The following is an 11436-nucleotide window of genomic DNA, read 5'->3' as shown; positions in this document are numbered from 1 at the left end:
AAGTCAGACAACTGTTGATAAGTTCTGGTGTCTATGTTTCGTCTAGACTGCTGATTTTATTTTGGAACAATTGCTTCTCCAGCAGACTACACAAATTTAATATTTTATAAACATTGTAATGTTCTGTGCAGGAAGGGTGAGCAAATCTACACAGGCTCTCTCAGGTCTGATGGGGGTTTAAAGACATAGCATATTCATATCAGAGCGAAGGAGATGGGTACAGATAATACAGGTGCAGAAATAGAGATTTTTGACCAGACGATGTCTTTGGAAAGTTATTCTGCATATATGATTTCATTAAACACTAATAAGCCTTAGAAATATAATCTGCTCTATCTGCCTTTCACACTAGGCATAGATGTGGAAATTTCCCTAATGTATATTCAACCCAATGTTTCAGCCCTGTAAAGCATTATTTTAGCAAAGCAAGGCAAAAATTAATTGGACCGGAGATCCACCTATAAATTTAGCATACTAGCAACAGATTTAGAAAGCTGCATTTAAACATATATATATATGTATACACACACATAAACACTTTTAGAGATATCTGTTTGACAACAGACATTGACTTACCATCCAGGCAAGCCTCTGAACAGCAAAGTATACTATGAACTCCGATGGCATTTACAAGGCTGTGCAAGATGCAAGACCAATGTTTTGAATCCAGCTGAACTCCTTAAAATAGCAGCATAAGCTTGAGGTCAGTTAACCTTAAAAAGAATACAACCAAGTGGTGCTGTCTGGGTCTCCCTTGCCAGCCTCTCCATCCAGAACTTTAAAATCCACACAAGGCAAGTACTGCAGCATTCCTTCAAGCAGATTCAGATGCGCCTTTTCCTTTTTCTCTGATGTTGGAAAGAGAGGAGCGAGAGTGTTTTATTATAAGAACCCCTAATAAAATAATAATAACCTAATTATGGCACTCTCAGGCCTTGATCTAGTCAGGGGGCTGCATTGCTGTTTTGGCTTCAAGACTCACTTTTCCCAGCAGTTTGAAGCCTGCAAGTTCAGCGTATTGCAGGAGGTAGAGGGGGTGGAATGGAACAAGGGAATGTGCTCCAAATCGCTGCTTTTTAAACAGAAGCAGACAGGCCCTAAGCTGAACGATGCTCAACTTCCTCCCAAGGAGCAGCAGCTACAAAACAAGGAGATAAGTAAGCAATATATAATTCCCCACTCTCGGCGTTTCGGAGCCTATTTAATTTTAGTGCACGAAACGTTGGGTTGGCATCATTAAAAGTTAGCGCTTGGGAGTTTTTGGTGCCCTTCCCGGGCGGACGGAGCCTCGGGGCGTGTTTCAGCACCGCGGAGAGCGCCCGGCCCCGCTCTGCTCCGAGTCTCCCGCAAGCCTGGCATCACTCCGCTCCCAGGCCACCCAACACCGTCCGGCGCTTCTCCGAACTACCCTGCACTGCCCAACACCACATCGCTCCGAGCCCCGACACACCACCCGGCACTTCACCGCCCGGCATCCCACCGCTCCAAGCTACCCCGCACCACTTTGCACTCCCCTACACCAACTGGCAGAGCTCTGAGCCCCCGCACACCGTGCTGCCTGTCCCGGCACAGTCCACTAAGGTGCAAGCATCGGATAAATCCCTTTGTCATGGCTATTTCTGGGTGTCTGCGTATCCCACTTTCAGTAGGTATCTTCCTGTGGAGCTGGGACCACAAGAGAAGGAAAAAAAAAAAAAAAAAGAAAGAAAACAAGCAATGACCTGCTTTGGATCATAGTTAGCATTTTGCTGGTAGCTCCCCTCATCCAGCTACCAAAGACAAGCACTAAAAATAAGCTGTAGCTTGAAATAACATACATAATTGACCTTCAATATTTCAGGGAAAAAAAAAAAATCCCTTGTAATGAAAATTCTTTAAAGTCTCTCTCACTAATTATATTATTATCACCATGAGTATTAGTTAGTCTGCAAGGAAAAGTCCAATAATTCTGGATAGAAGTTTTGCTGATTGTGTTTATTTTAAAGCTGTGCACACAAACACACCTTGCTAATCTCCCCCATAACAATGAAGCCTAGGACTGAAGTGATGTACAAAATCACTGAAGGGATGCTTTCCTCGAGAGCGATCGGTTTTGAGGAGATCATCTGTCAAAAATCTAGGAAGTCTGAACGGCTGAAGTTTGATGAAATGGCTTGCTTTCTTTTCCACATCCAAATACTTCTTTTCTCATGATTCTCAACACCTAACCACACACACACACACAAAAAAAAAAAAAAAAGAAAAAAAAAAAAAGGGGCTAGCAGCTAAAAGGTTATTTTACCCTAATTCATGTGCAGTAAAATGTATTTTCCAATTAACCAAATTTGCCGATTTGTCCCGCTTGGACACTCTTATAATTTATAATGTAAAAGTGTTCTTTCTTTATCTAAAGACCAAGGTGACTGCTTTTAATTTTCTGTAACCTCTTTACACTTGATGTTCACCAGACTCATAATGTTAATTGGCTTCATATACGGATCATCAGTTTGATGAAGGAATAAATCCTATGTTGCTTTATGTCCCTCTGTTTTAACAATGATTGCTTTAATGAAGAATGTGACGTGTTTGAAATCAAAGCTGCAGGAGACATTAGAGAGTTGGGTTGGTTTTTTTTTTATGATGACTGAAATGCTTATTTAAGGCTAAACCCACTAGGTTTCCATATTTCAAACTCTTTCCTTTCAATTATTTTCCATGGAAAATACTGACACGTTCTTCAGCAAAGAAGTTTCTCTTCATAATTGTGAGCAGAGACTGAGAATAACACAGTTTTGTTAATATAAACATCCCTATTAGGTTATAAAATTATCTCTGAGCTGGTTTTATGACACTGTAGCTTTCATTCAGAGTTTAAGTAAAACTCTGAGAGAGTTAAAAGGAGGTATGCATTCCTTCATAAGGAGTATTTTGGAGTAACTAATGCAGTTCTTTGTTAACCTACTGTTTTTTTTCATTGCTGACATGTAGACTAATAAAATTATAGAGGAAAAAATACTGTCAGTTCACACACAAAAGCACTGGGTTGCTGTAACCTATTTCTCCCCATGGGGATCTCAGAATTTGGGGATCAAGTGCAAAATGTAATGAAACATGGGTTTGCAGAGGTAGCTGACTGCAAATCAGAGCTGGTTTTGCTTGTTGTTGTTGTGTTTTTGTTTGTTTGATGATTTTGGTTGTTGGGTGTTTTTTTTTTTTTATTTGGGTTTTTTTTTGTGCATGTGAGTGTGTGGTCTTTTCCTTTTTTCCCCCCTCTGCATATATTGTATATATTTTTTCTCATTTGAGAGCTAGTGTCTGGACTGTAACCACATGATCCTTAGATAAAGGAACATGCAACACTGAAGGGCAAAGTCTCCAATCAAAGGTTGGACCAGGGCTGAGCAACCAATGCATTGGGACAGAAATTTAATGATGTATCAAAGGAAAGACATGAGAAAGGAAGCATATTAGTTTAAATTGCATACTGCTAAGAAGTCATTCAGTGTGCCAGGGCTGATTCCATGACCTCTAGGCTTTCTGTCTCCACAAGTGTTATACCAATTCAATCCAGGTCACAACAAATTTTAGGTAAATACACATGCATCTTCTGTTCCATCCACCATACAATATGGCATCTAATATGTTTCAGAGCTGGCCAGAATTAGTCCTTTGACTAGAATTGTATAAACAGACAGAAGACAGGGCATAAACCATACTTTGCCTTCCCTCTTCATGAAGAACACAAAGGTACCTTGTGACACCTCTAGTGGCACAGAGGATCAGCCTGCCAGAAGCCTTATTCAATAGCAATAGTTCTTTATCCGGAGCTATGCCTTTACCAAACCTATGCCTGGTCTCTACACTGATTACTTTGAAACGACTCAGAGTGCCTTGCCTTTGGAGAAGTTGTTTGTTTGTTTGCTTTCCCAGAAACAGCTACTCTGGCTTACTAGAAGCTAATGTTTTTGAAACAGATATCTCATAAATACATATTATATAAATATTGACATTATTTATGCTGGTCAAAGGCAGAAAAGTGATTTGTGTCAGAGGTACTATGAGCTACTAGAAATCAAGAGCTGTGAAAGTTTAAGTTAAAAATGGAGAGACACATAATATCTTGGATTCAGGTTTGCACATTCTTTGGGTGATTCTTACTTTACCTTGGATTTACCAGTTTATTTTAAAATGTTCAGATGCTTGGAAGGCTGAAGGAACTGGACCATGAAATACACACAGTTTTCACTACTGTTTATTCCTCTTTTTTTCTAATGGAACATATTTTGGCACACTGTCATGTTCTCAAAAATACCTGCCCAGTTTTAGATTCCTGGCCCATGTAGATCCACTAAAACAATGGCCTGCTTTTCAAAGATGTTGAATGTTGCCTGAGACTTTAGAAATCCTGAATACAGCTCACCTTTTCCAGAGACATGGTCTCTTGATTTCTCTGCAATCCATTGTGTTAACAAGACAGGGCAAATGGCTCTCTGGTAGAATGTCTCAGATCTCCAGCTGGGCACAGAGGTGGTCCAGCATCATGTTTATGCCAGTTGGGTAGGTATTTTGATATCACCATGAACAAGACATTCTTTGACAAGTAGGATGCAGACATATTTTTATTTTAGTATCACCAAGACGAACTCTTGTGAAACAGCACAAAGAAGGGAAGAAATCCTTCTTTTTCCCTCTTCTCCTGATAGGTGGTGACACAGTTTGTGTGTAACACCTCCTCAAGTCCTTCAGCTCATCCTTTTTTAACCATGCCTAAGTTCAAGTTGATTCCTGCTCCACCTCTCAATATGTGATTCAGCAGGAAACTACAACTAAGCCTTTCTCCATCCAAATCCCTCTAGAGTTATTTCCAAGGATCTGGATGCTCTGTGCTAATTAAAGGCATTACTGAAACACTGATAATGGTGTTCACTGATGTTCAGAGATTTGTTGATTCGGAGAGTGAGATGGACCCATTTAAACAAACTGAATATTACATGAATGAAGGAGGAAATCGCAATTCATTCCTTGGTCTTAAGAACCAGGCACTGCAAGGTCATGCAAAATTTAGAGACAAGAGTCCTAAAGCTTTCTAAAAAAGAATTCCACTTTAGAGATTATCCATATAGTCTTTCAGTCTTTCTCCTCCAGCTTCATGAACCTTATTTTTCCCAACATATTTTCTTAAACCGGGACCACAAAGTCCTTCCTTTACCCTTCCCTGTGTTCTCTGTCACATTTTTTTTAACCTAAGGTAAAAGGAGCATTTGGTGAAATGTCAGGAAGTCTAGAGACAAGACTTGGCACAGGAACTCACCATGAAACATGCAAGACCACTTACCTATCAAGTAAGAGGTAATCTGCCTCTACCTGTATTTAGGTATATCACACATGGGTCATAATAAAGTGCTGATCTCATGAAAGCATGTGGTGAAGAAGCAAAGTGGCATGGTCTTGAGGACCGCAGAGCTCTGGTCAGGTGATGAATTTGTATCTAAGGCTGGCCTTGCTTGAGGAACAAGTGATATATTCATTCAAGTGATAGAATCATCCAAGAAACAAAAGGAAAACATCTGCGGTCATGCTTTTTATGCTGCCTGTCTGGATGGGCTGGAGATGCTGCTGGCATTCACTGGAGTTCATTTTGAGTTTGTGAGGTTCAAACTTTTAAATTTTAAATTTTTTTAAAGAAAATGTTAATTTTTTAAAAGAAAATTTTAAAGAGAAAATTCTAAATTTTATTTTTTTAAAAGAAGAGGATTATTTTCTTAGCTCACCCTTAAGCAAGTTCCATTTACACTTTCAATGTTTACGCTTACATTTTGTATGTGCATTTCAGTTTGCAATCACAAGCCACAGAACACTGCCTAGAATGAGAATGAACCTGTTAGAATAGAATAGAACAAACCAGGTTGGAAGAGACCTCCAAGATCATCATGTCCAACCTATCATCCAACACCACCTAATCAACTAAACCATGCAACCAAGCATCCTGTCAAGCCTTGCCCTGAACACCCCCAGAGACAGCGACCCCACCACCTCCTCAGGCAGCCCATTCCAATGGGCAATCACTCTGTGTAAAACTTCCTCCTAACCTCCAGCCTGAACCTCCCCTGGTGCAGCCTGAGACTGTGCCCTCTTGTTCTGGTACTGGTTGCCTGGGAGAAGAGACCAACCTCTGCCTCACTACAACCTCCCTTCAGGTAGTTCAGAACATTTGCATTTGTTTTAAGTGATTAAGTAATAATTTTTTAAAAAGAAAGAAAAAACCCAAATAAAAACAAAAACAAAACAAACAAACAAACAAAAAAACCCCAAAGCCAACCCTTTTGGCTTTTTTCTTTTTTTTCTTAGTAATAAAAAATTTCAAAATGTCCAAAAAGAAGAAAACCCTAAAACAATTTCAAAATACAAATGCAAAATAATGTGGTTAAAATTAGAATAAAACACTGTGGAACTCTGAAAACAAAATTTTCTCTTAGCTTTTTGGCATGCAGAGATTTGCAAGCTGATTTGTCTGCTTGATCCTGAAAATCCTCATGCAATGGGGAAAAATATTTCTGCCCATCCCTGGGCAGTACCTGATGCAGGGAAGCAGCGAAGCTGAAAGGTGCTGAGCTGCAGAGGTTGTTGTGAGAGAGTGTCCTGGTGTGAGACCACAGTTTCTCCTGTCTATTTTCTGCTTCCGCCTTTGTAAACCAATACGAGGAGCCATATGGTGGCCAGGGCCCCACCCCAAGTAGTAGCAGAAGTCTCCAGCGGAGGGAGCTGGGGAGCAGCTGGGAATGGCAAGTGTGTGCCAGACTGACTCCCATCCAACTGCCCTGCAATATTGTCTCTCAAAGTTTGCAGGCCTGTTTGAAAATGTCACTTGGTGACTATCATCACTGTTCTGCCAGCAAGAAGTTACTCATGTGGGCCATTTCTAAGACCATCAGGCTCCTGTAGGACTCCAAGCAAGCTGCTCAGGATGGAATTAATGTGATCACATGTTACTGATACCTGAAGTTGAGTGAAGTGAATCTCAGACTCATTTTCTCTCGATTTCAGCCACTGGCCAACCCATGCACATGAGAAGCAGTTCAATTTTCAGGTCAAAACCTCATCTTCGTAGAAGCCACTCGCTACAGTTAGTAATAGGACTTGAGCCTGTAAAACAAGCACTAACAATGCACACCTGTGACAATGTACCCCTGTGAATCAGAAAGGCTGCAATAAAAAAATATAAATTATAGTCAGAAATAGGATTTTACTATAATCTAGGAGAAATAATCCTCAGAGGTCTCAAGCCACCTCAGAAATAAGTATGTGTTAGCTATCTGCTGACCCACTGTCCTCTAGAAAAATAGAGAGCAAAGTTTCATGTAGTTTTACAATACCAAGAAAATAAATCAGCTATTGTCATTTTGTAATCTATGCAGTTATTGACCCAACTTTTCCTAGAGTTTCCAGAGTAACATGCAAATGTAAACAGCTTCACTCAGGAACTATGAATTTCCAGACAGACATTGGAGAATTTAGAAATACTTTTGTATTGTTATAATCTTAAAATAAATGTGAAGGTTAAATTTATTTATTTGTTTGTTTCTTTATTTTTAAATAAAGACAAAATCTTAATGAAAAAATAAGCAGAAAACCCACTAAAATCTAGTGCTAGGAAGTGGAAAGTTATTCAGGATAGGAAGCAACAAGAACCACAGGGAGTTCATCAAATGCAGAGCCTTGCTTCTGGGAGTGAACAGCTTCATACATTGGCTCAAGCAAGGGCCTGACTCCTTAGGTTATCCAGAGATCCTTGTGGAGAAGGACTTTATCATATACCCTTGGTCTATCTATGCAGTGCTGAAGGTTAACCCCAACCCCTTTTTGGGTTGCATTAGCAAGAGCATAGTCATGAGGTCAAGTGAAATATGCTGAGAATGGGTGTGCACTGGTACAGGGGTTAAGAGGTGAAGTGCAATCTCCCTCTTTTGAGATATACATAACTCACCTTGACAGGGTCCTGGGCACCCACCTCTGTCTTTGAAGTCAACCCTACTTTGACCAGAAAGTTGGACAAAGATGATATTCAGAGGCCCTTTCCATCCTATTATGTTCTGTGAATCTATTCTTGAGTAGTTTTATTAATCAAGCAGAGGAGTATTTTACAAGTGACAAACTAAGTCACTTCTACCATTTTTCAACAGGGTCCTCTTTCTGTGATACAGAAAGCATACATTATACTAAATAATCTGAAACAACTCTCAGAAGGTATGGGCTGTTCTACGTAAGCTAGGTATCAAGTGGATTATCCAACATGCCTACATTTGGTTGGTATTTTTAAATAGTGATGATGTCCTAGTTCTAACAACAGATGTGGAGAAATCAGAGTTTTAACTCTACTGTTCAATTCTTTTTCTTGCAACATCAGCTGTTCTAATTCTGGTTGCAAATCACTACAACCCTGATACAGCTTGGATTCCAGAAGTGAAGTGGGAAATCTGGGAGCAGCAGTAGAGATCCAGAATTCACTGCTTAATCTGGAAGTTGTGATCATTTATTCCAAGCTGCATTTGGATCCATAGAGTTTTCACTGTCAGGAAAAGCCCAATGCTTAGCTTGATTTAACCCCAGGGAATTTTAGATGTGTTTTGAGGAAATAAAACTTGTGTCCTCAAAAGCTGCAGACAAAAAAGGAGACAGTACCCTGGCCACTGTACTGGCTCAGCACATTCAGCAGAGGATTTGACATAAACAAACAGTTAATTCCTACATGGATCTAGTATATAGTCTACAGTGATTTTTAAGTACACACACTGTTTTTATGCTGCCTGACAACTCCATTTAACCTGATCGTTAAGCAAGGACTTTTGTCAGCACATTTGAACCAATGTACTGAGATTTATGTCATAATGCTGCTTTGGGTCATGTGGCCTACATTTACAGCATCACCAAACCATGGTTTCAGTTAAAGGACAATCACTTCCCAGTAACAGGTCATTTTCCCACTTACAGGCAAAACTTAGAGCTTTTGTTTTTCAGGGCAGTTAGTATTGGCATGCATCTCTAGTTGCACATATCCTTGTGACAGCAGAAAATTAGCAGTCCCTCTTAACTCTGTGAACAGCTTCTAGCAACAAACCCACCAGGAAGAACTAAAAAAACTTGTAATTAGCTGCTTTAAGGTGCAATTGTCTCATGCACCACAGGCAGTTCACACCTGCTAACTACTCCCCTCTCCCATTCTGCAGGTGAGCTACATTCAATGCCAGATGGACAAAAATGGCCTAGGCGTGACATACTTTTGCACAAAGCCATTGAAAAGCACCCTCTCGATGTGACAATGTTCTCAAATGAGCCCCGAGCGCTCCACCTCAGTTACAGGTAAGTAACATCCTCCTTTGGGAAAAAAATTCGGATGAACCCTGTGGGACACTGCCTCAGAACATGAGTGTGTGTGCCCATGGATGTACAGAAGAAAGAACCCGCATGTATAGACACATCTGCACGTATACATTTGCATGCCTGAGCTTAAAGGGACCGAGACAATCTGGAGGATCAGCCATATGAAAGAAACTGGAACTTAGGATAGGTACTAAGATTCTCTCCTCTCTTTTTTTTCAGGAGAAAAGCTCTGGGGCTATCCTCCACGGGTCTTTGAAGTAAAGCACATAAATGCCCCATTTCCTACACAGAACAGGAACCACAGTAACTACCTAAGGCAGTCTGGAATCAACATTCCTAACTGGATGCCTCATACTAAACGCTATTTCAAGCCTGCAGAGCAGACAGAATAGAGAGGAGGTTTTCCAGCTTCTCACAGCAGCGCTGCGCTCCAGAACTCAGAAGTTATCTCCTCCCCTCACAAAGAGAACCATCCCAGACCAATTTCCACAAGCCCATCCCTTACTGGCCTTATCGGCCCAAGATTTCCCCAGCATATTCCTCTCTCTGCTTCAGTGCCAAGAAGCATTTTACAATCACCTGTACCTTGCAACAGAAGGACCACAGAAAATCCTAAAATATTTCTACAAACAGGACACCATGGAATCTGATCTCCAGTGGGTTTGTGCTCTTTACCATTAGCTCTTCCTCACAACATACTCAGATCCTGGTACCAGCCCCCTGCAGTGTTATCAGGGCCACATTTAGGGCTGTCTTCACCTCGCACAATAACGAGTGTTGACTGCACATATCTCATGTATCTAGAAGGATTTGTGATAAACCAGTGAAGTTAACAATTATTATGGATTAAATTTACACAGTTTTTAAGGGAAAAGTTCACAGCCTGGAGAAGAGGAGACTCAGGGGTGACCTTATTACTCTCTACAACTACCTGAAGGGAGGTTGTAGACAGACCGATGTTGGTCTCTTCTCCCAGGCAAGCAGTACCAGAACAAGAGGACACAGTCTCAGGCTGCGCCAGGGGAGGTTCAGGCTGGATGTTAGAAAAAAGTTCTATACAGAAAGAGTGATTGCCCATTGGAATGGGCTGCCTGGGGAGGTGGTGGAATCGCCATCACTGGAGGTTTTTAGGAGAAGACTTGACAGGGTGCTTGGTGCCGTGGGTTAGTTGCTTGGGCGGTGTTGGATTGGTTGATGGGTTGGACTCGATGATCTTGAAGGTCTCTTCCAACCTGGTTTATTCTATGTATTCTATGTATTCTATGTATTATTTCCATTTATCACTGTGAGAATAAATTGCACCTTCAAGACAAAGCCCATAAATAAAATGTTTCTGTTTACAATATCTTAAAATGCTAGGCCAAACACTTTATCGTGGGGTTGAGCATAATCTTACATCTTTACCATGGTGGCAGATTCTCTTCCTAGGCATTGTCTGAATAGTTCTGACTCTGAAATCCAGCTTTCCACTCATCTGTGGATATAAAAGGCAAGGTGTGTTATTTACCAGAGGTGGATCATGCTGATCCTACGCTATGGAGAGGATGTAGAGACCTGTGATCTGTCAGAGATCCAGCAGACCATAAATTACAAAGCTGAGCAAAGTACAGATGCACCACCAAGCACGATTAACAGGGCACTCTGCTTTCAGGCACCAGCTGAGTGGGCTCTGACAGCTCCAAGCCTGCTTAGCTGTGCCCTCTTGGTGAGGCTTGGAGCTGGATGCAGGTGAGAGATACTACAAAGCTCTCAGTCCTTTAACACATAAGTTTTCCTCTGCATACCTCCAAATCTCAGTCACTGGATGGTTGTTGATGTGTCTTGATGGCATACTGCATATCAAATCTGCAGTCATTCCTTTTTCCTTTCAGCTCTTCAAAAGGAGAGCTCTTCAGGGTCATGTGTGCTCCTCGTGGGTCTTCACAGTGTTTATCACAATGGAGTTTGCTACCAGCCTTGCTTTGTCTTGCTGCTGTTGTGATGCAACATAGTACAACAGACAAATGGAGTCACCACTGCTTTTCCAGACTGGTGAAGACTACCTCTATTCATTCCTGTTGCTTTTTGCTACACCACCCA

Source organism: Dryobates pubescens, chromosome 8 (assembly GCF_014839835.1).
Source record: "Dryobates pubescens isolate bDryPub1 chromosome 8, bDryPub1.pri, whole genome shotgun sequence".
Classification (NCBI taxonomy): domain Eukaryota; kingdom Metazoa; phylum Chordata; class Aves; order Piciformes; family Picidae; genus Dryobates; species Dryobates pubescens.
Note: the sequence above shows the minus strand (reverse complement) of the source record.